We start from the raw sequence: 25417 nt of genomic DNA, 5'->3' as shown, positions 1-25417 counted from the left end.
CTACTCAATGGGTAGTAGAAAGAAAAATATAGTCTCTTTTTCTTGATCTATTTGTATTTAGCTGCTTCAAGGCTATTTAGATTGAGATTTGGAACTCAGGCTGACTTTTTTTTCTAATAATTCAAAGATCCATTTTTCTAGAGGGAATAAAAAGGAAGTCAATACTAAAATAGATCAAGCTTCGAAACTACCAAACTGGAACTGATTCAAAACTTTTCCAAAGCAGTTAGCATCCCCTCACTATCAGCAGTGTCATGAAAGCCAGCAACAGGCTCGTCTTTGGAGCCCTCATCAGCACTAAAGTGATGGCAGTGAGGGACTTGGGCGGCTGTGATGGGGATGGCCCACTGCCACAGGGACAAGGTAAGCAGTGAATCCTTTCAAGAAAGCACAGGGCTTTCAGGATGTTCATTGTGTTCTTCCTTATTTGGAATTCTGTTTATGCTGCTAACATTAGCACATATTTTCCTTAATGAATACTTTCCAGCTGAAAGACGGTGAGAGATAAATTATGTGAATCTTTTTAATATTAGTTCATTAAATTAAAGCAGCTCTGACTTGCAATAAAGCCATTTCTTTTTGATGCTAAGCTCAGGTTTGCAGATACTGTCCGTGGCAATACATGTGTGCCCTGCGAAGATGATTTTTTAAACCAAGTGAGGTAGTGTTAGCACTCTTGTGTAACAATTTTGGGGTTTTTCTGTTGGTGGTATGAAAGTAAACATAAAAATGCAGCTATTTTAGGGGCGCTTGGGTGGCTCATTCAGTTAAGCGTCAGACTTCTCTGCTCATGGTTCTTGGGTTCAAGCCTGGCGTCGGGCTCTCTGCTATTAGCACGGAGCCTGCTTGGGATCCTCTGTCTCCTTCTCTGCCGCTCCTGCACACACACCCTCTCCTTCTTTCTCTCTCAAAAATAAACATTAAATTTTTTTACTGTGGCTATTTCATAATGTGGATCCATGCATTTAGTTGAAACTATTTTCTTCCCTCAAACTTGGTGACCCTAACGCCAAAAATACATATATCTTGCTTTCCATCTCTTTCTTCAAAATACAAGTGTTAAATTAGGCTGTTTTTCTCATTTTCTTACAAATGATTGGGGGGAGGGAGACCTTTTCAAAATTCCCTGTGCAAAACTAAAGGGAAAACATCACCACATTCTCGATGATTGTATTTACTAAATCACTCCCAAATTAGATGCTTCAGAAACAACATGCTACACAAATAGCAAATATTCAATTCATGCATTGCCTGGAGGCTTTGGACTGCATTACCCTCCATATCTATCACAGGAACAATAGAATAAAATGATTCTGCAAGGTTAGAGAAATCAAACCCACTCAGCCACTCTTCACAAGGAATATTTGGATAACCAAGGCTTGGTGCAAATATTTGTTACTAGCCATTATGACAAGCTGGGGACACTCCTTGATCTTATTAGTATCTAGTCATTCACAGTTTGCTTCTTCTGTATCAAAACATGCACACAGATAATAGGAATAAATTGTTTATTTCCCATGTTACTAGGCAATTATAAATATTTCAGCAAAAGGGTTACACTGTGCCAAGGTTAGAATCTAATAGAATAATTCAAGATGCAAATGCCATTGTCTGGTGAGCTAATGCTGATGTTCCCAAATAGTCCTCATTTGATTGGCTTTTAGAGAAAAGACTTAGAATAAAGTATGCAATAGCTTTTAAAAAGCTGCTAGCCTATCACTTATCACTTCTGTAAGATCTCCTTTATTTTTACTTCCCTGGACAGCATTCATAGTAAAACATGTTATATACTGCACATAGATATTAACAGATGGGAGCTGCTTTATTTCAACTCCAGAATATTTTAAACACAAGAATTGTTGAGAGTTACCAAACTACTTGTTTACCTTACCACTTTCATTATATAATGTTTCTGGAGAATTCTGCCTAATTTAACACTGCAGACTTTTCCACGGTTGCTTTTCATAATTTATTTAATGGTTTGCAATAGCCAGTGTGTAGAGGTTTGTCAACAGGTTATATAGTCTCTGAAAAATAAAAATACAGCTACAGAATTATGAAACTGGAATGGACTTGACTTCCTGAGGCCAGCCATCTCACTCAACAGGTGAAAGACCACTGTGCCAGTAAAATAACACAGTTTGGCCCGAACTGAAGTAACTCTTTTGCAGGAGGGCCAAGACCAGAACCAAGGTCACATAACACACTGATTGCTGTAGTGCTCTTTATACTATATTATACTTTCACCTTTCTGGGACTTTTTTTTTCCTTTTTTTTTTTTTTTTTGGCAGGAAGGGGAATGAGAACAGGCCATTTAAGAAGCATACCTACCCTCTTTGCATTCTGCTGAGTCCCTCATAATCCTATATCCCTATGGCAACATGTAACACTTCTATGTTCCACAATCATTGCTTTCATCCCCTACACTTTGCATGACATTTTCTTTGGTGTTCTTTCTATTTCACAGAAGATAAAAAGGATCATCAAAATGCTGTTGTTCTTTTTCTGGGATACACAAGAACAATTTAAGCTATTTCAACCCAAGAACATTTCTTCAACTTCGAACACGTAGAGGAGATAGAAAGGATAGGACATCCTTGTCAGCAGTCACTGAGATTTTCCTGTGGGAAGAAAACCAGGAGTAGAGTTTTCCAGAAGGCCTAGCCTATTTTGTGATTAAACTTCACAAATGAACTTCACAAACTACCTATCTGTTAAAACCAGTCTTACGCCTCTTTGGATAGAAAGGAATCATAAGAGATGCAGGAAAAAAACAAATCCTCCTTTAGCAGCATTTGAAGGAAACAAAATAAAATAGAAAACCAGGCCGGCTGTTCTAAATCTTAAATATAAGAAGGATGGACAGAAACAAAGAGGACATTTGTATGAATTTAGTATTAAATGATGCATTAATTAATAACCAACGCTTACACATATTAGTGCAGTTGGAGTTTTTTGGTATATGTGGTGGTAGTGAATATCTCAAGTGTATATCATTGAATTTACAAAAGTTCAGAGATATTCCAAGAGAGCCGAAGCACTTTTTATTTCTTCCCAAAATATTACTCTGAAATAGGAAGGATGTAACTATTTCACTGATTGTGCAATCATCAAATTGAAAAAAAGTCCAGTTAGCTGATGAAGATCGTTCAGCTCAATATGGATAGATCACAGCATACAACCTTCTGGAACTCATCCTTTAAAGGGATGGCATCCAAAAATTTTAAATATTAATTAAAATATTCCAGCCTTTGAGATTCATATTTTATGCATTTTTCCATGGTTTATTTGTTTGTTAGCATAATACTTTTTTCTGGGTATAGCAGGATACACACACACACTCACGCTACACATACACACATACGCTATTTTATATGTAAACGTAATTGTTAATTGATATAATAAGATGTAAGAGCTAAAAAAAAAAGAGAGAGAGAGAGAGACAGGCGCCTGGGTGACTCAGTCAGTTGAGTGTCTGAGTCTTGATTTCAGCTCAAGTCATTATCTTACCTTTGTGAGTTTGAGCTCCGTGTCGGGCTCTATGCTGACAGTGTGGAGCCTGCTTAGGATTCCCTCTCTCTCCCTCTCTCTCTCTCTGCCCCTCCCTCACTTGCTGGGGTGCGTGTGTGTGTGCGCACACACACACACACATTCTCCCTCTCTCAAAATAAATAAACATAAAAAAAGAAAAAGATTCTTTGTCTAAAGAAAAAGCACAAATAGTAAAAAAAAAAAAAAAAAAAAAAAAAAGGCTACTAGGAGGCACTAAGAAAATGAGCATGAGGCCACTATATTTAACATTTCCCTTTGGAGAGGCAAAAATATTTTAGGAGGGTTATTTCTTCATTTCCAATGGCATACAAGGGTTGGGATACCCAATCTTTAATGCGCAATAAAATGAAACGGCAATTTTCCAAGAGCTGTGAGACTGTTGCTAATTAGCACATTAATTTATATAAATAAAATTCTCTTTGCTGTTCCCCAGTGTTCTGCCTGAGAAATGCAACAAGATGAATGAACATGACAAATCAAAGTGAAATTTACAGGCTTAAAAAAAAAAAGAAAGATACAGAGCTAATTCCTTGACCTAATTCCAACTTTTCTGACCCTCCTTCATCAGTGCCGTTTTTCCACAGAGCCCCTAAATGTGTACTCCCCCTGCTGCCAGATTTAAATTCTAAAGACAAGTTCACAGAGAGGGTACACCTATCTCCTTACTCCTGGAGTTGGACTCCTGTCCAAAGGGGCCAAGATCAGAACTCAAGAGAATGACTTTCATTTATTCTTATATTTACTTTTAGATTTTTGTCGCACATATTTTCTTAGCAAAACTATAAACATTTCCCCTGTTTTTAACAGTTTTCCTTATGTAGAAAATATTGTGTTTAATCATTTTTAGTTTTAACTAATTTTATGGTTAACCCAATTTAAAAAAATGAATATTGTCTCAAAGCTAAGTCAATATTTCAAAAGAAATGGCTAGTTGAATAAAAATCGTAATTTCTGGGAAATGTTTTACTAAATTTATGTTTTATTGTAACTCTGTTATTCTGAAAATAAATTTAATGTAATAATACTTTCAAATATGCGCATATGTTTACACTCTTACTTTCACACAGATAGATGCATGAATATGGCTATAACCTCTTTGGCAGATACTGCCTGCAAAGCCATCAGTAGTAACCCTTTTTATAATCCATTTCTAAGTAGTAAAATCAGTCTTTTTAATAAATTTTTTTAATGTTTATTTATTTTTGAGACAGAGGGAGACAGAGCGTGAGTGGGGGAGGGGCAGAGAGAGAGGGAGACACAGAATCTGAAACAGGCTCCAGGCTCTGAGCTTTCAGCACAGAGCCCGACGTGGGGCTCAAACCCACGAACTGTGAGATCATGACCTGAGCCGAAGTCGGACGCTTAACCGACTGAGCCAGCCAGGTGTCCCAGTAGTAAAATCAGTTTTATGAAAAATAGAATAGAACAGAAAAAAGAGGGGTGACTGGGTGGTTCAGTTGGTTGTGTCCAATTTAGATTCAGGTCATGATCTCACTGCTCATGGGTTCCAGCCCCACGTCGGGCTCTGTGCTGACAGCTTGGATTCGAAGCTCTGCTTCGGATTCTGTGTCTCCATCTCTCTCTCTGCCCCTCCCTGGCTTGCGCTCTGTCTCTCTCTCAAAAATAAACATAAAAAAAAAAAAAGAACAGAAAAAAGAGAATGCATTTCATACAGTAAAGATAAGTACTGTTTTGTGAGACATACTTATCAGTTATGTGTAGGTTTCTGAGTGTATATATTGTGATGTATTATGTATTTCTTCCAGGGAATCATGTTCATAACAGTTGGGAAGATCTTCCAATAAAACAGCATATAAAAAGGATAGAAAAAATAGAACCTAGACTATGAAATGCATCCCTTAATTTATATTTCAGTAAACTTTTATCATTAATACTGCAGTGAACAAGACAAAGCCTGTGGAATCATGGAACCTATATTATGGTGAAAAGTCAGAAGGTATACAAGTAAACAAAATGCATGCATGATGTAGTCTCTAGGGATAAGTGTCATGAAGAAAACAAAGGAAGATAAGAGGATGAGAGAATGAAACTAGGGAGTAGGATGGAGGCTAGAGCAACAGGACCCTTCAAGTTCACTGGGGAGGTAACCTCTGATCAGGAACCTGAATGGTGTGAAGAAGAGTACAACAAATGCAAAGTCCCTGAGGTGAGAACTAGATTAACATGTATTGAGGAACTGTACAAAAATCAGGACAATTAGACAGGAAAGATCAAGGCAGGGAGTGTTTGAAATGACAGAGAGAGAGAGAGAGAGAGAGAGAGAGAGGCAGTTGCCAATTATGTGGAACCTTGTCGGCTTGGCAAAAACTATGAATTTCATCCTAAATATGATGGTAAAGCTGTTTGGAGAACTATGGAATGATTTCCATTTCTAACAGAGCTCTCCAGGTACTATGTAAAGAATAGACTGTGGTGAAATGTTAGAGTTAAAGAAAAGAAAAGAAGGGAAAGGAGAGAAGTTGGGAGGGAGGGAGATAGAGACAGACAGGGGCGCTTGGGTGGCTCAGTTGGTTGAGCATCCGAGTTCGGCTCAGGTCATGATCTCAGGTTCGTGAGTTCGAGCCCCATGTCGGGCTCTGTGCTGACAGCTCAGAGCCTGAAGCCTGCTTTGGATTCTGTGTCTCCCTCTCTCTCTGCGCCTCCCCTGCTCGTGCTCTGTCTTTCTCTCTCCATCAAAAATAAATAAAAACAGGGGCGCCTGGGTGGCGCAGTCGGTTAAGCGTCCGACTTCAGCCAGGTCACGATCTCGCGGTCTGTGAGTTCGAGCCCCGCGTTGGGCTCTGGGCTGATGGCCCAGAGCCTGGAGCCTGTTTCCGATTCTGTGTCTCCCTCTCTCTGCCCCTCCCCCGTTCATGCTCTGTCTCTCTCTGTCCCAAAAATAAATAAACGTTGAAAAAAAAAAAATTAAAAAAAAAAAATAAAAATAAAAAATAAATAAAAACATTTAAAAAGAAAGAAAGAAAGAAAGAAAGAAAGAGACAGAGGGAGACTAGTATGAAGCCAAGACAAGAAGAAATAGCTTGGTGTTGGAAGGATGAGAAATGGTTAGAGTTATGATACATTTGTCCCAACATGGCCTGCTAATGGAGTTTATGAGTTATGATTATGGAGGGAAAAGACATATCAAGGATGATTTTTTGATTTTTGGTCCTAACAATTCTATAAAGGGTGGGTAGCCTCTCTCACTGATGCGTGGAAGGCTTGAGGTGAGAGGGTCAGGGTGGGTGATTGGGTAATTAGGCACTTTCACTTTTTTTTCTGATTGATATATTACCATTATTATAGCATTCAGATAAACATTGACCAAGAAATTGCTAGGATCCAGGCTCTGTGCTAAGTGCTGGGAATATAAAGTCAAAACAAAACCAGTGTTTATGCAAAGAAAAATAAAACAAAACTAGAAATTGTACTATGGTATAATTGGTACTATGATAAGTGTATGAATACAATATTTGAGCAGCAAAAAGGAAGGAATCTATATTAGTTTGAGGAATTATCAAGTATTTCCAATAAAGATGAAGCTGGAGCTTTCGAAAGATGAATGGAAATTAACAAGAATAACAACTGGCATGAGACATGGAAGGATACTTGAGGCATTTAGTGGAACATAGGTAAATGCATAGAGAAATTAAGCACATTTGTTTGGGAAACTAGAAGCTCACTGGAGTAAAGGTCTATTTTGGGTATTGGCCAATGATGTTGCCAACATGCGAGGCAGGGACAAAATCATGAAGGGTCTGGCCTAGCAAGCTAGGAGTTTGATTTTTATTAAAATCTATAAAAAGACACTACAGGATTTGAACAGAGGGAATAATATGATTAGATAAATTAGATAGAGACCAGACCACAATTGAAAAATGCAATGAGGATGCTCTTGCAGTAATAAAAAATACTGAGTTCCAGAGTTGCTGACTCCTTACACTTTGGTCTCCTAGACTAGGTCCTAATTTTTACCATAATAAACTCCCTGATCTTCATTTTTACTTTGACCTGTACACTTCCTACTGCTCCATTACAAGTAATGTGTGTGGTAGAGTCAAGAGCAGTGGCAGAGGAAAGAACAGTGGCATGGACGTCACAACTGGTGCAGGATTAGCCACCAACAAGTTTCCAGAATAGAAGAGTTTTCATGACAGGGCTATTTGGCATTGGGAGAAATCTGAAACATTCAGAATGCCCCATAATATGTAATTGATTAAATACAAAGTTTTGAAAAATCATAAAATATAATACTGCTTTAAAAGTCATGCTCTTAGAATATTTAATAATACAGAAAATGTGTGTGATATAGTCTCGCATAAATAGAAAGCAGTTTATAAAAGTGCACATAGGGGCGCCTGGGTGGCGCAGTCGGTTGAGTGTCCGACTTCAACCAGGTCACGATCTCGCGGTCCGTGAGTTCGAGCCCCGCGTCGGGCTCTGGGCTGATGGCTCAGAGCCTGGAGCCTGTTTCCGATTCTGTGTCTCCCTCTCTCTCTGCCCCTCCCCCATTCATGCTCTGTCTCTCTCTGTCCCAAAAATAAATAAACGTTGAAAAAAAAAAATTAAAAAAAAAATAAATAAAAAAATAAAAGTGCACATATGCTTTAAACTATGGATAAATAGATATATATTACAAAAAGTTGAAAAAATATACAACAAAATGATATTAATGCTTATATCTATGAAAAGTGACTATGGGTAATTTTAATTTTCCTCTGTGGTTTTTCTGTATTTTTTATATTTTCTATATCAAAAATAGGTTAATTTTAGTTTAGTTTAGCTTGCTTTTTTTTTTTGACAGAGAGCAAGAGTGCAAGTGGGGAGGGACAGAGGAAGAAGGTGAGAGATAATCTTAAGCAGGCTCCACACCCAGCATGGAGCCCCATGTGGGATTTGAGCCCATGGCCCTGGGATTGTGACCAGAGTTGAAATCAAGAGTAGGATTCTTAACCAGCTGAGCCACCCAGGCATCCCACAAAAATAGATTAATTTTATAATGAGGAAAAAAGTAATTTAAATGATCTATGGTTTTCTCATCCTGAAGAACAATTTCAAATATAGTATAGATCTGATTAGGCTAAATTCAGCAGCAAGTAACAGAAAACTCAATTAAAAGTGTCTTAAAGAGACTTCTGCTTTCAATTAGGTTAAAGACAGTTACAGGATAATGTCCTTCCATCCTAACAATGAGAATAACCCAGATAATCTATACAGTCATAACTTTGTGTGTGTGTGTGTGTGTGTGTGTGTGTGTTAATCATGATGCAAAGAATGAGGATGCAAAGAAACCCAAGTAACTGAAATGTAGAGAGTGACAAGCTCTTCCCACAACCACTGTCATTCTTGGAGGAGCAGTGAAGGAAGAAGGACAAAGGTAAAGAGAAATCACTGTAATTTTTAGAAACTTTTAAGGTCAATATGGACAGGCATGACAGGTTAGAATTCAGTGGGTAACAGTCACATACAGAATCTGCACCCACCCACAAACTCTTTCCTGTAGGCCTTTCCTAAGTACACATATAAGACTGAGTAGAGCCAAAAGCCTGAAGGAGGTTAAGAGCAGGGTTAGCAATCCCATCCCCCACAGAGTATGAATCAGTGGCTGCCCAAGGCTGGGGGACAGCAGAAGAGCTGAGAGGGACCACTTCCTGGTAACCAGGCAGGCAGAGCCAGCAAAGTTGGGAGCAGAGCTAAAGAACTGAGGAAAAATTCCTGAAAGGTAATTCAGGCCTTCCTAGAATCTACCCCTTTAGTCCTCCAAAACCTGGGTTCATGAGAGCAGGAGGGGGAGGTGTGGGGGGGCAGTGTCCTAAGGCACAAAAAGCTGGGATCAACAATGGAGAGCTAGGAATACAAACAATAACCCAACCAAGTAGTAACCTGCTGTGAACATGAGATGTCACATGGCTTGAAAACTTGGGGTGGACTATAAAGCACAAGATGTATCAAGAGTCTCCTGGTGCTTAGATCTCCAGTCCTGCTAAAAGAAATGTTTTGATCTCCATCTCAAATCATGTGAAGCCAATGTTGAATTGGATCCAACTATAGTAACAACAATCTCAGCTCATCTGGAGATTAGATTGACTCAACCCCTCACCCTAGTGGCCTGAAAGAAAAATGAATCTTCATGCTTCTGAGTCTTACTATTATTCACTTTAGTCTCTACCATTTTTTAGATGCAATTCCTTGCATGCAATAAAAAAGGTGACACATAAAAAGAGGCAAGGAAATGTGACCCATCAATAGAAGCAGATACAGAAATGGAATAGATATTGGAATGATCAGATAAGGACTTTGAAATAATTATGATAAATATGTTAATGAAAGTAGAAAAGTGGACAATATAAGTAAATAGAGAATAAATTTCATCAGAGCTGTGGAAACCATTTTTTAAAAGAGCCAAATGGGCAAAATAGAAATAAAAACCATGATATCAGATACCAGAAATCAGGGATCATTTGATGAGTTTATCAGAAGATGGGTCACAGAATAGAAAGAATAAGTGAACTTGAAGACACTTCCAACAGAAACAATCCAAACTAAAACAAAGAGGGAAAAAAATAGAACAGAGCATCTAAGATCTGTGAAACAACAGCAAACAATGTAATGTATGAATAATTGGAGTTGCAGAAAGAGAGAAGAGAGAAATCAAGCTGGAAAGAATATTTGAAGAGGTAATAGACAAGAATTTGCCAAAATTGTTGAAATACGTCACCCAAAAATCCCAACCAAATAGGATAAATACCAAGAAAACCACACCTAGGCATTTTATAATGGAACTACTAAGAGCCAATAATTAGAAAAAAAAAATCAAGTAACATATGCAGAAAAGAAAATGTATCATCATGTCATAAAATGTCTGGAAATGGAATAGATCCAGAATTGACTAGTTCAGCATCTAACACAGGACAACAACCCATACCCTTTCCATCTTTCCTTTCTGTAATATTTAGCAGAGTCTATTCCCCTTGTGATCAAAGATGCTGACAGGAGTACCAGGAAACACATCACTGCACACATCCAAATGCCAAAAGTGAGGATCTCTTTCTTATATCCCCTATTAAGAGTAATAAAATCTTCCCAGAAACTTCCTGGAACATTAGTTCTTCCAGCTAGAATGGTATCACATGCTCACTCCTAAAGTAATCACCAGCAAAGAAGAAATAATTGATTGGCTTAGACTAATTAGTATTGACTCTTGAAGTCTCTCCTAAACTATATAGTCCTTCACACCTTTGCCCAAACAAGACTTCTTTTAGCAAAGAAGTAAAGGCAAGGTATAATGGTTGGATAGAAAACCAGATGTGTAGGGGCGCCTGGGTGGCGCAGTCGGTTAAGCGTCCGACTTCAGCCAGGTCACGATCTCGCGGTCCGTGAGTTCGAGCCCCGCGTCGGGCTCTGGGCTGATGGCCCAGAGCCTGGAGCCTGTTTCCGATTCTGTGTCTCCCTCTCTCTCTGCCCCTCCCCCGTTCATGCTCTGTCTCTCTCTGTCCCAAAAATAAATAAAGGTTGAAAAAAAAAAAAAAAAAAAAAAAAAGAAAACCAGATGTGGCGTTTGTTAAAATAAAATGTTACAAATGTAGTAGGAAACCAAGGATGACCATAATCATAAATCTTACAATCACATTACTAATGATTTCAGTACATCTTTGAATTGTTCCTGTCACAATTTAATTATTGTTATATTCTTATATTTCATTCTACAATGTCTACTGGGTGTGGAAAATACTGGAGCGGCATTGTTTCTTTTCTCCGAGTTTGCTTTAGGATGCAGAGGTAGACCTAAAACAAATGAATACCATTGGCAGTATGATAGCAGTGCATGGATCTGACTTCAGCTCCTTCACTTACTAACTAAATTACCTTGAACAAATTACCTAAATTCTCTAAGCCTTAGGATCTGCATCAGTGACAGGAGCTAATATGGATCATTCTCATATAATTGTGGTGAGTTTTAAATCGATAATCCATGAAGTGACTGGTGAAAGCGTTCCATAAACATTGCTATCATTATTATTTACCAATGTGTTTACAAAGTTCAAGAGGCATGCATAAAAACAATGGTTGAGAAAGTCAACACAGAAATGGTAAAGCTTGAATGTATCTGGATACATGAACTCTTCACCTATTTGTAGAAAAGACCAGGATAGCAACCAAAGGCATGTCTAGAAGAATAACCAGTTTGAAAAAAGAAGAAAAGAAAAGAAAGAAAAGAAAATGAAGCATGAAAAATGAAGGGGTAGGGATCCAGGAAAAGCAAATAACCCTCAGTGTAAGCTCTGTGAATGGAGTCTGTGGCTAGCAGATGAAAATGTAAAAGAACACTTGGGTGAGGCATGGAGCCTTATGCATGACATGATGATGGTGTCAAACTATTCTCTAGGCAAAAGGGAATCATTAAAGAACTTTTTAAGGTAGTAATAATGGCTGCCGTTTCCAAATATTACGGCAACAGTGTATTGAGATGAACACTGAGAGAGAGACCAGTGAGATACAGTGTCTGTGCCAGAGAAACTATGACATACAGAAGGCTTGCAGTAATCTACTTGAGTAATCAAGAGGTCTAAACCGAGCCCGTTAGGAAAAGCTGGGAGAGAAGCAGAGGGTATGAGACTTGTTATGGAAAAGCTGGATTCTCAGGAGACTGGTCAGTTTGAACACTAGAAAGCTTGAAGTTTATGATTAAAAATTGAAAGGCAATTGAATGACTTTCAATTACAGGTACTAACATAAAAATACTAGGAAATAAAGTGTTGAGAAGCAGACATTCTACAAAATGTTTGGGTTGTTAGAAAGAACATTTGAAGAATTATTATTTGTAGCCAGTAGGTACTATTAAGCTACTTAAAACCAGCCTGAATGTTTAAGTAAGATAAATATTTCTCTTCAGAAGAACAGAACAATTTTGTTTATTAACTTAATTAGGAAGTGTCTTTAAAAAAAAGAAAAAAAAGGATAAGTGTTACATTAAAGCTCAATCCATTCCTGGTTGAGCTATAACAAATTATAAATTAGCAGATTGTGAAGTAATGAGATTTAAAAATATCTAGTCTTAATCTCTATTGCTTGAATTTAAATTTCTCTCTTATTTGTTTCTCTTTGGAGATGAAATAAAACTGCTTTAACCTTATATTTAGGATGTGGTTCTAATGGAGAGTACACATGAGTGTCTTCTGGATTTACTACTTAAATTATAAATAAATTAACATTTCCTCTTGGACAAAATCTCTTTCCCCATTAATCCTAGTGTTTTGACAATACCCTGAATCCCTCTTTCAAGTCTTTTCCAATCATTTTAGAGCAGTCTGTCAGGGTTATTCATTAATCCTCACTCTATATAAAGCAAAGCAGTCATAGGCTTTATTCCCATTTCACAGATAATTTATTTATTTAGGCAAAATTCTCTAACACATAATGCCATTCAAAAGTAATTTTTATACAAAACTTATTACATGTATTCTTGGTTGTCAGTTATAAAATTGGAAAACTTTTCTGCTTGCTATGCTTTTCTGCAACTCAGTTAAAGATACTTGAGGCTATAACCTGAAATTTAGTATATTGTTGGTGATGTAGTGACATTTATCAAGTATAGAGCAATCCCATATTACAATTTCTATGATATTCTAATAGTCCAGTCTGCTTTATAAAAGAATTATATTCCAGTGACCATTTAGGCTTTAACAATCTAAGGAGGGAGCGCCTGGGTGGCTCAGTCGGTTAAGCAACCAACTCTTGATTTTGGCTCGGGTCGTGATCTCACGTTTTGTAGTGTGGAGCCCCACCTTGGGCTCTGTGCTGTCAGCACAGAGGAATTCTTTCTACTTGGAATTCTTTCTCTCTCTTTCTACCCCTCCCCCGCTCATGCACTCTCACTCTCTCTTTTTCTCTCAAATAAATAAACATTAAAAAAATATATCTTAAGGAGTATAAAGGAATGAGGGCCAGTTTTAAGAACATTTAAATCGGTAGCAGGGCTCTAGTCTCAGCTCTGCCACTGGCTGGACTTCTTTGGGCAGTTCACAGAGAGCTTTCTGCACCCACTTGCACATCTCTAAATTAGAGGTCATGGTCCCTAGATCTACTTCATCCAAAAGATGTTGTGTGAATGGATGCAATCATTTGTCTTCCAACAATGAAGAAAAGAAAAACACTTCCTATTTTATACCGATGATGCATAGGACTTGCTCTGCTGTTGATCCTCTACTGGTTTTTAATAATAAGTAAAAAGTAATTTCTGAATGTCTACTTTTTATAATATGTACAACTCTAATTCATTGGATTAACTGGTTTCTGATCCTTGCAAAATGCTTGGGTGGCAATAGAAATTTCCTCCAGCTGCTACAATTTCCTCTTTGTGTTCATAAACAGTGAAACTAATGCTACCCATTAGAGGTGAAGTAATTCACTGTGTCTGCTAGATACTCTGATCTAAGGCACAAATAAATTCCAAGTTACTTCCCTCTGCCAATTGCAATCTTTTTTAATCCCTCCTCAACTCCACCAGAAAGGCCACTCTACTATACAAAAACAACTATATAAAACACCAAAATAAATGACTCGGAGGTGGGATTGCTTGCGTTAATTTGTAAACTCCATTATAACATCCAAATCAAAATAAAAGCAAAGTATGTGTGAAATATATGTATTTACAGAGTTTACAAATAGTGAATTAACATTGGAACTTTGGTAGGAGCTCTTAGATATTTCGAGATGCTGATATTTACATTCCGATCTGAGAATGGGCCTATACTGTCGGTACTTTAGAGCTTCCAGCTAGCCTGCAGCATGAACCCAATATCTGTCTACTAGAACTTATACTAAAAGGTGGAAACTCTTGTTATTGCCTAGGCTATGAATCCATGGATATCTTTATTTGAAGGACATGAATAGCTTATTAACTTACAGTCTGCTTTTCTTTCATCTGTGAACACTGCATCTTCCTTCATTCAGGCTGGACCCCAGGAGCCTGGCACGTTTTTTATACAAGAGAGTAAATTCCCATTTGGCCAATGCAAAGTTGTCCTTGGAATCCACATCTCTGGCCACAGTTGTGTTTATTCTTAGTATCTAGTTTCAGTGATCTTTTTTTGTGCCATTTTGGACTCTGATCTGTTTGTTTCATTTACTAAGTTTCCCATTACGGAATGGTGAACAGGGCCACGAAAAGGTGGCATAATGCGGTGAGGCTCAGCACTTCCTGGCCCTATGGCACTTAATTACTACACTTTGCTTGCCAACTATTTCTTGGCATCTAATTTAATTTGGGGACTTGCCTAAGCATTTAATTGAACTTGAAGAACTCCTTTCAAATATTTATACCCCCTTTCTCTTTCTCCTCCTGCCATATCATCAATAATTCTGCATCACATTTTAGATCAGGTCCACTTTTATTTTTTTCCAAAATGCTTGCCATTCCCCCTTTTCTATTAAGTATATTGCTCATGCACCAAATCCTAATACGAGTTCGTTTGTAAAAACATATAGTTTGCCCTCCTTTTCTTCTAAACCTTTTCCTGCCTATTATAGCAGAAGAATTCTATACTTTCTCTGTCCATAAAGCTTTTATTCTCCCATTTTATCCAAGCTGCATCTCACCCCTCTGATAGGTTTCTTGTATAAAAATCGGCAGCACGAAGGAAAGAACAATGGATTCCTTATTCTGGTCACAGCCGCATAAGCTTCAATATTCTTGTCTCTGACCACGACTCTACCCACTCAGTTCTGTTACTCTCAGTTATGTTGAACATGTTCTTGAATTTTGTCAACACCTACAATGTCATGATGAGACTCTTCTCTTCCCAACATGTTAGTATTCTCCTGGTTTTCTGTCCTTCTGAAACTAGCATCAGCCCCATAGGTCATGATTTTACTTAGCCTTTTGTAGGTGTCTTTGAGCCCATATCAGTGCTGGAACAATTCAATCATATCCCTTCCTCACACTCATACAAATATACACAGTGCTGTATGGGAACGTACAAGTCAGTACCTCAATATACATGTGGTTTCCAACTGCCTTTGGAATGGCAACGCTATTCGTCTATATTTTTCTTCAGCTCCCCCTCCTTTTTTACTTTTCTCAGTGCTCTTACCTACCTTTTCCAGACACTATTCAAAGTCCTGAAATCACAGAACCAGTATTTCCAGTCACAACTTTAGCTGGGAATTTTCCCTATGAAATCCTTATGTTAATAATTGATAAATAATGATTTTATTCACAACACCTGCAGTATTTTGAAAAGTGTAGTGCCAATGCAAACAGCAGCAAAACAAATGAATATAATAGACAATCCAGAAATAAGTGCAATTGTATATAAGAAAATATTCAAATTAGTGGGAAAATAGATTATTCAGTAATGATATTGGAACAACTGGTTAGCCATTTGGAAAAAAAAAATAAAGTGGGATCTCTTCCTCATTTCTTCCACCTAACAATAATAATGAGAATATACATAGTAATAATTCATTTTGCATCAACGCAATCATGAATTTACCCATAGAAAGTGATGTCTAAAATATTTATAAACTGGCTTTAGGGAAAGCCTTCTAACGATGTCATAAAACCTGCAAAGAAAAATTAAAATGTGGACAAATTTGATTACATAAAAACTGTGTTTTGAAAAACAAGACAAACATAAGCAAATAAAATGGAAAACGGGGATGGCATGATTATGTCATTGCAGCATTATTTGTAATAATAAGAAATTAAGAACAGTCTATACATTCACCCGTATGGGAACAATTAATTAAATCCCAGTGTATACCTATAATGAAATACTATACTAAAATTAAAACTGAAGTTGTATTACAGCCACAACATATTATTGTCAAGGAAACAAAAGGAAGGTACAGTATACAGTATTATAATATTAAATCAGGATGTTTGTGTGTATGTACATGTATATGTGAAAATATATATGTGAATTTTTATAAGAAAAAGGTTGAAAGGGCCTGGATTATTGAGTTAATATAATATCTCACTGTCCATTTATAACATATTTTATGCGAGAGGCAGTATTCCGGGCAATTAAAAATACTATTTTAACCCAATTTATAGGCTGGGAACAGTCTCCGAAAGTGTGAGCAACTTGCCTTGAATGAGAAGGTAAGGCCGTGATGATACCAGACCCCAAGAACCTTACACTTAGTCCGCTGTTTGACCTACCACATGACAGCAGATCCTAAAGAGAAGATAATCATTTCAATCCAACCAGTTACTCTCTATCTTTACTACAGCAAAGAAGGAAAATAATGTAGATTAATATACCAGTGTACACACTATAAAAGTTCTTTCTTTCTGACTATACAGAAACTGATCGTGAAGTACTAAAATAGGTACCAAATAAAGTACCTTCCACTGATTTATCTGCAGCCTTGCCAAGGAGTTAACACTGCTGGTGCGCTTCCTGACGCTGACATCTGTTGGTTTAATATAGGCATATAGGATGGATGGAGCATAGCCGAGGACATATGAAACAGGTAACATCTACCTCAGCTGTCTGAGAACAGCTACTGAAAAGGTGTTTCCTCCTCAGCTCATCATTCAGTTCCATGAATCTGATCTCAGCCTCCTGCCCCCGCCCCCAAAGATAAACTTGATTCACACAGGGTATCTAGGTAGAGTGGGAGTAATATGGGGAGTGGGGATGGTTGCTGCTCACATCCCAAGTGGAGAGGAAGAGAAGGATCACTCATGAGTCTTTATCCAGATGACCCCTATTTAGGAAAGAGGCAGTTTACTGAGAGCTTTAGTGAGAAGTTTACAAGTCAAAGCTTCATTAGAATAAAAGGGGAATTCACACAAAATCTAGTACTGTTGAATTAAATCTAAGGATTACAGGTGTCACAATTACAAGATTCCAGATAAATCCAAAGTGGTGAAGGGGGGATTGAATGTATTATTTATTAAAAAATCTCTGTGTTGTATGCAACTAGGTCCTTTATATACCTTATATGACATTTTAATCCTCACAACAGTGTTTACCTGACCCAAAATCTGTGCAGTAAGAAGCCAGCTTTGAAATATCTGAGAACAAAATGTACGAAACACAGAACTACCTCCCTATATTTCATTAGTTATTTCTCAGGTGATTATATAGAAAATCTCTGGCAAAAATATGGTATCTAGGTCAACCTTCTCATCCCCATGATATTTCATTCTATTAAGTAATGACACTGACGCTCCTATTTCTGATAAAAGTCTTTATTGGCGTTTGCTACCCTCCTTCAACTAAAGTGGTGTACAACGTCAAACTAAAGTTGATAAATGGCACTTTTATATTGCAGTTCAGGTAAACAGTGAAAGTCAGAAGAAGGTAAATGCAGCTGTTCCACTGGGCGTGAATCTCCAAGCACATAAGTCGGCTGTGCTATTTTGCAGACTGTGTGAAGGCTTCACTGCAGCACAGCTAGCCGGGACTGCTGTGCAGAAAGTCTTTTTACAACACCTTTTATATTACCGGAGTAGGTCTATTAAAGTAATATGCTTACTTTTTAGCAGGTGACATTTGGAATAAAAGTACATGATAGGTGATAGAGCCAGGGGTCGAGGTTAAAGTCACCACTGCGGATGCTTAAACCAATTATTTTAATAAACTGATTATCAGTTGTTAAAAAATATGCAAGAATCTCCAGAGCCTGGTTTTTCTTCATATTTGACAATTGGCTTTAATGTATGTGTTAGAAAACTACTGTACTGGTTATAGATACTTAGATTAATAGATTTAAACCTTTCAGATTAAACATCAAGTGGGTACTGTCACAGTATTGCAAATATAAATATTCAACGTATGTTTTGATCATCTAGGCTGGAATTATCTTCAGAAGAAACAGAACACGAAGGATATTCATAAGGATAAATTCCTAAAATTGCAATATATATGTATATATGTATATGTGTTTGTGTGTATATATACATATATAAACAAAGTATGTATATATATTCATTGCTGTTGTTAAGCTACCAGTTTAACGGTTCTCTAAATTTCTTATTTCTTTTTTCTTCTAGTTCGTGTGAGATCGTCCATAGCTCACACTATCTGTGTATAATGAAATATGAAGACATTTCTTACTGCACTGTTAACTGGGGTCATTTTTTTTAAGAAATTGAGGGACAACATATGCTTGTCTAAGCATGTTATGCAAATTATTGGCATAAAAGGATTTTTAACATGTAGGTAGTGTAAAACATGTCATAGTGACAATTCTTACATTCGGTATTCATTTATCCCGACAATTACCATGGTTATAACGCCTTTCTACATGTAGCCATTTTATATGCATGTTGAAAAGCAAGGCATGCGCATGTACCTGCAAGATATTGGAATTATATCCTCAACACTTTATCTTCAAGTTGGGGCTTGGACTCTGTAATTTTCCTCTGTTTATAAAATCGCATACATGAGATACCCCAGCAAGGTGAGTTTGTCTATTCAGAATGTTTGAAGCGGAAATATGTTAACACAGAAGGAATTTTCCCTCTGCTGATTTTAGACTCAGTCACATGGTCAGAGGCTGGAATTTATACCAGACGGTCTCAGAAATCTTCTAGTAGCCATATTATTGCTTTCTTCAAAAGACAACTGCACATTGCCTATTTTCTAGCTACCTTTGCAACACTGTTCTGCTCCCAACACACAATCCCCATTTTTAAAATGTACGTTACTAACAAGTTTTCTGTTATAAAGCAGAACAGTATGAACACCATCTATGCAATCTGCTATTCTGTGTTGTCAGATATGTCTTTTAAAGGAAAACTCTACAGCAATCAATCACGTGACACAGTAAGGTCTCTCTCTTTTTTCTAAGAAAAGAATACCATATTTCATCTATGAAGGAGGCAGCATAAAATGCTACCAGCATATCAGTATGATTTTTTAGTCATTTGCAAATGCACAATTTTCCACATTTGCTGAAATGAAGTCTCAGAATAAATGCTTGTCAGTTGGAACAATTGTGTGGGGATGGGACAGATGGGCAGCTGTTTCTGTTTTAATCCCAGATTTTGTTCTTTTACTTTAAATAATGTTGAAAATGTTTTTTTAATTGTGAAAAAATAAACATAGGCCGTTTTTTAAAAAGAAAATAAAGTGGTAGTTACTGAACTATAATGAAAGAAAGATAGTTCTTATAATGTGGATTAAAAATCTCTAGCTCTCTTAACTGAAAACAATGGATTTCACTGGCTGTACTCAGCTGATACTGATCATTATTCGTACTATAATTGATATGACCAACTGTCTTTTTAGTTTTATAGGAATACACAAAAGTTCCGGTGAAGTCAAATTTGCATGATCAACTGGGCATCATAATTTCACTGTTAGTGCTTATGGATTTCTCACATTTTAATCACAAACATGAACTCTTTTCTTAGCTGTACACTGCATTATGAATTAATCTAAACTAAAACTATTTTAAAACCCTTTTGTTCCCATAAAAAAACCACGTAAGAATGCCTCTATTTTTAAATCAGCATTTCTTTCTTCTATCATAATTACTTCCTCATAATATGAAAGAATAAAGATTTAACTAATGCCCTAACTAAATAGGCCAAAGATTATAAATAATGACTTTTCACTAGGTACAAATCTTCTGTAATTAGAAAGGGAGGCAAATAATCTGTAATGAATGAACTGTATTTAATATGTAAGTACCGAATATTGAACACAGATGCCCCGACATTGGGCTCAAGTGAAAAAACAAACAAACAAACAAACAAAAAACCCAAAAAGCAAAAACAAAACAAAACAAACAAACAACAAAAAACCCCACATTTATCTCCTTTTCTGGACAGAAACTCCATGTTCCAGGAAGGTAAAACACTCAACTCAGAAAAGTACCACCACCAAAAAAAAAAAAAAAAAAAAAAAGGGAATTTTTATTAGTTGAAAACCAAACTGCCTTTAATAGAAAGATTTTAAATAGCAAATAGGTCATTATCCCACTATGTTACTTGAGATTACTCCAGATATTATAGCTGACCAGAAACTATTTCTGTATCCTACTCAAAAATCCGAATTATTCTGACCTTCAGTTAAGTAAAACTCATTTCATTGGTCAATTCCATACCATGCAGCAATGCTGATGTGGGATAATTTTATGTAGGAAATATAGTTCTATTGAATGCTTTTAATGGATTGAATCTGTTAATACAACAGTGGTTGATTAAAGAACCTATTTTAATATCTTAACTTTAAACAGACGACAATGCTTTACACTCTAAATTGTTAGAACCCATTTTTAATTTCTTTAAAACTGATAAGCCTCCCTGCCCTTCCCTAATTTCAAATTTAATTAAATCCACGACACCACCACACTGAAGAGAAAGGCCAGTTTTATTTACATAACATAACAATAGTAATAACAATGAATGGACTGCACTAAACCAACATCAGTCTTCACCACAAAATATTATTCTTGACCCCCTCAAAGACCAGCCTTTTTTTCTACCCAGCCAGGAATAGCATTCAATTTTGTATTAAAATAACTACTGCGACAGAACTCACAAACGAACAAATGTATTTTTGGAAGTAAATCAGCATATTCAACATCACAATCATCACTAGGATTTTTTTTTCATAAACTGAGTAATCTTCCATCTTAACCCACATCAGCAGTGCTTAAATTTTATGTTTTTTAGATACTATAAAAACTACCCACTTATTAAGCTCTCAGGATGGGCAATGAGGAAGGTAAGGTACAGATTACAAAAACCTGGGGCATCAGCAGGTTAGGGGGGCAAGATCAGAGAAATAAAAGTGGTGGAACCAGGGCTTTCAAGCAGTTCCTTTCCTCCCAGGTTATATTCAGACCTGAGGCCTGCCTCAGGCAGAGTCAAAGGAGGAGTTTGCCTGGAGCAGACAGTCCAGAGGGAGAACCCCACTACTTTATTAACCAAGCAAGCACCGATTGTGGTTGCCTCAGACTAACATCTACTCACAGCCTGAGAGCTTTCGGACTCTTTGGATCATGTGTGCACGGACCACAAAATCTCTCTACATGCTTGCAGAGTTATGCACACGTATTGGTTACTTGAGAGTCAGAGTTACTGACTTCATGAGAGGCCCCCACCAAAGTGAAAGGCAACTCACAATGTCAGTTTAATATTAGACACTTAAAACTATGTTTTCCCTATACTGAATTTTCTAATCAATATCTAAGAGTACTTTTGGCCGTTAGTTCACTGTTTTCACTTTCACACAGCAATTCCCTTCCCATGATGCCCTTTACACACACACACACACACACACACACACACACACACACACACACACACCCTTCTCAGAGTAAAACCTGACCTCCTTTGTCTTGGATGGGATCCATCCTTCAAAGAGACCACATCCCTACTAGTGCTCACTCTATTTTAGTTTTTTTTTTCTTTAACTCTTATTTCTCCTTGAAATATGTTTGAATTTCCAAAACCTTGAAAATTCTTCCCATTTGAAACTACTGATCCATTTTAATCACTGTCCTATTATTTGACATTATTTTACAGCTAAGATCCTTAAACAAGCAACCTACCTCCAGACCCCACTGCTCTTACAAGCATCCCTTACTTCCTTAATCTTCTGTCATCTGATTTATGGACCCATCAATATCCTGACACTGTTCAATTAAATCATTTTTCTAATGGAATTGAATTTCTTTATTCTGACCCTCTTCAAATTCTCCACTACACTTTATACAGTTTATCTCATTTTTAGTTTCCATGATATTGTCTGTGATTTTTTTTCTCTGTATGTCTCACAAACTGGGCTTTTTCTTCCTTCTATGCTCCAATTTAGTGATTCTCTTTGTTGTCTATCTGCTGACTTTCCTCTACGCTTACATATTTTTTCCATTCAAGTGTTTTAATTATCTCCTCTATACCAAAATTCTTGCCTCCTGGACATCTTATTTCCTCCTTTCTCTCCTGTTCCATTCTCCAAAATTTATTATAGAGCCCTTCATTATTTATTTAAAAAGAAAAAAAAAAGAACTGTTCACACTTCTACCTATATGCCAGGCATTCCTAAAGGCACTGAAAATAGAGTAGTGAAAAAGATAAAAATAAAAATTACCTGCCCTCATGCAGTATGTCTGGTATTGAGGGAGAGAGATAATAAACAGATAACAGTAAAACATTAAAATCATGGAAATGAGTGTTAACGGGAAAACATAAAGCAAAGAAGGGATATGTGAAATCTCAGGGGTGGACTTAAAATTTTAAAGGCTGTCAACTATACACTACAGAGACCAATGCAGAAGCTAAGGCATCAATTTTAAAAATGCTGTAATGATTCAGGAGAGAGATGATGAAACCATGGACCAGACATAAGAAGAAGGAATCAAGATTAATACCAAAGTTTTTGATCCAATGCCTGGAAATATGTCACCACCACTAACCAATATAGGTAAGTGAGCAGAAACTGCATGCTAGTGGTAGGGTTTGAAGCATTTTCTGTGGGAGTTGTCTGATAGATAAATGTTATGTTGACTGGGCAGTTGGATGGATAGATTTGAAGTTAAGAGGAAGATCCCAGCTGCAGAATACAAATTTTGTTGTCATAAATATAAAAATGGTATTTAAATCCCATGAGAGGAAAATCATATGACTTTGGAAGTGAATAAAGGCAGGAAAAGAAGGTCAAAGAATTAGAGTTTAGAACAGAATTCAGAAAAATAAGGAGGAACCGGCAAAGTAACTGAGAAGTAGTCAGATATGTCAGAGAAGTGATGGACATTATGAGAAAAAAGTGATTCTAGGAGAAGGATATAAGTTGTGTCTAATGCTACAGATAGTACAAATATGAAAACTGGCAATTAAAATTACCAATATGAATGTCTTTGGTGACCTTGACAAAAGCAATTCCTATGGACTAGGAGAGAAAAACCTGATTACAGTAAGTACAAAAGAGAATGGCAAGAAGGAAACTGGTAACAGCAGACAGAGAAACTCCTCGAGAAGTTTTGTTTATAAAGGTAAAACTTGGGAACATAGCTGTAGAACTAAGTGTTATCAAGTGATGATGTTATGATGAGTGAATTAGTAGTATGCCAATATGGCAATGAGACAGAAAAAACATGATGTTGTTGGAAGTATGGAGAAATCCAGAACAGGCAAAAGAGTATGGTCTTTATGCACAGATGGAGACAGAGCCTGGGTAGAAACATAAATGAACACGGTAAAGGAGGTACTTCGGAATATAATAGTATAGGTACTCTTAGGTGGGTGATGCATTACTAGGAACTTAAAGAAATTCTCTTTAAAATGCTCCAACAATAGCATTTGTTGGGGAATGCTAAGACATCAGCTGGAAATAAGAATGAAGGAGGAGGTATTGGCAGGTTGAAGAAATAGAAGAAATCATGAAAAATCATCCAGGAGAGTGGAAGGGAGAGTGGATGAAGAAAATATAGTATGCTTACATTAAGAAAGTCCCTTGAAGCTATTGATAATTAATTTAAAGTGAGATCAGTTACCATAGCCGTGTATTCCATGTCATCGAACTGTATAGCTATAAGTGCATCACAGAAAGTTTTACTTTACTAGAGTTATAGTTTCATCAGGATAATATGATGAAACAAGAGAGCCATGAGGGTTGATGATATATGCAAAGGAGAGACTACAATGATTGAATACAAAATCTAAGGTCGGTATGGAGGAAATGAAAGATTATTAGGAGATGAGGGAAAGTATAAAGCTGGCCGGGTTGATGCTAACAAGGTCTCAGTGGCACTGAGAAATGCTGTAGTTGGGATTTTAAGGGTAGTGACTCAAAGATAGGAGTTGAGAATCAGAGAGTTGGATATTTAAAATAGAGTTGATGGAGAGTCATTGTGATTGGGAAAAAAGGGTCAAAGGAATAATCATGGAGGTAAGGTTCAGGTAGGGAAGGAAACACCATCATTTGGTGGGGGAAAGTCAAGGAACTGAGGAGCCAAAGCATTAAAAAGTTTATCTGTGTGGACATTGAAATCATTAAGAACTATGAAAGAAGGCGTATTAGAGAGCATGACAGTGACCCAGTGTGGTGTAGAGATGATTACTACAAACAGTGACATTGGCATAATCTAATGATAAAAATTGCAAAGTGGTGATCATTAGGGAAGAAGGAGGGAACATGACCTGTGAGCAGGACTGATTAATAAGGAAGACACCTATTCCATTCCAAATGTTTATTCATTCAGTTGCTCAACCACATTTTTTAGGTATGTGGGGTGTGATAGGCACTATGCTAAATGTTTATATTCACTGTCTAATTTTGATTCATGAAATAACATTATGATGTAGGAACTCTTATTATGTGCATTTTTACAGGTGACCAAACTGAGGTTCAATAATTTACTCAAGGTTATTCAACTATTGTTTCTTCTCTCTCATATTGTGCTTCCTTCATTCCAAAGTAATACCAGTGCAAGTTTCTTAACACTGAGGGTTGACCACTTTGGCGATGGTGGCGAGAGATGCTCTGCAGACCCCCTCCGTAGTGAAACAACTGATGGAAATTATACACATACACGAAAGAACTTTAAATATCTAGAAGCTGTCCCAGGGATTACAACAAATCCAAAAACATATCTTTTCAAGAAAATGTACTGCAACAGTAGATTTGACCAAAAAAAGGGGGGGGGTTTCCTGGGTGGCTCAGTTGGTTAAGCGTCCTGCTTTGGCTCAGGTCATGATCTCACAATTGGTGAGTTTGAGCCCCACGTCAGGCTCTGTACTGACAGCTCAGAGCCTGGAGCCTGCTTTGGATTTTGGGTCTCCCTCTCTCTCTGTTCCTCCCGGGCTCACACTCTGTTTCTCTCGCTCTCAAAAACAAATAAAGATTTTTAAAATTAAAAAAGAATAAAGACAAAAAAAAATAACAAGAGTCTGTGGCTA

At 37.1% G+C, this 25417-nt stretch overlaps 1 protein-coding gene and 1 long non-coding RNA gene across 2 annotated transcripts in view; one reads left to right on the top strand and one right to left on the bottom strand.

Moving 5' to 3' along the window:
• LOC147572085 (uncharacterized) overlaps positions 1–25139 on the top strand; it is a 29231-nt gene extending 4092 nt beyond the window's left edge. The window contains exons 2-3 of the long non-coding RNA XR_015246645.1: positions 22783–22943; positions 24937–25139. This is a non-coding gene — a long non-coding RNA (uncharacterized LOC147572085). The remainder of the gene's footprint in view (positions 1–22782; positions 22944–24936) is intronic.
• Positions 1–25417, bottom strand: part of LOC147572084 (uncharacterized) — a 526072-nt gene that overhangs the window by 210896 nt on the left and 289759 nt on the right. The gene's annotated exons all lie outside the window — the stretch shown is intronic.

The sequence above is a fragment of the Puma concolor genome, chromosome F2 (assembly GCF_028749965.1).
Source record: "Puma concolor isolate L17-30 chromosome F2, mPumCon1.1.hap2, whole genome shotgun sequence".
Lineage (NCBI taxonomy): Eukaryota > Metazoa > Chordata > Mammalia > Carnivora > Felidae > Puma > Puma concolor.
Note: the sequence above shows the minus strand (reverse complement) of the source record. Positions and strands in the feature narration are given on the sequence as shown.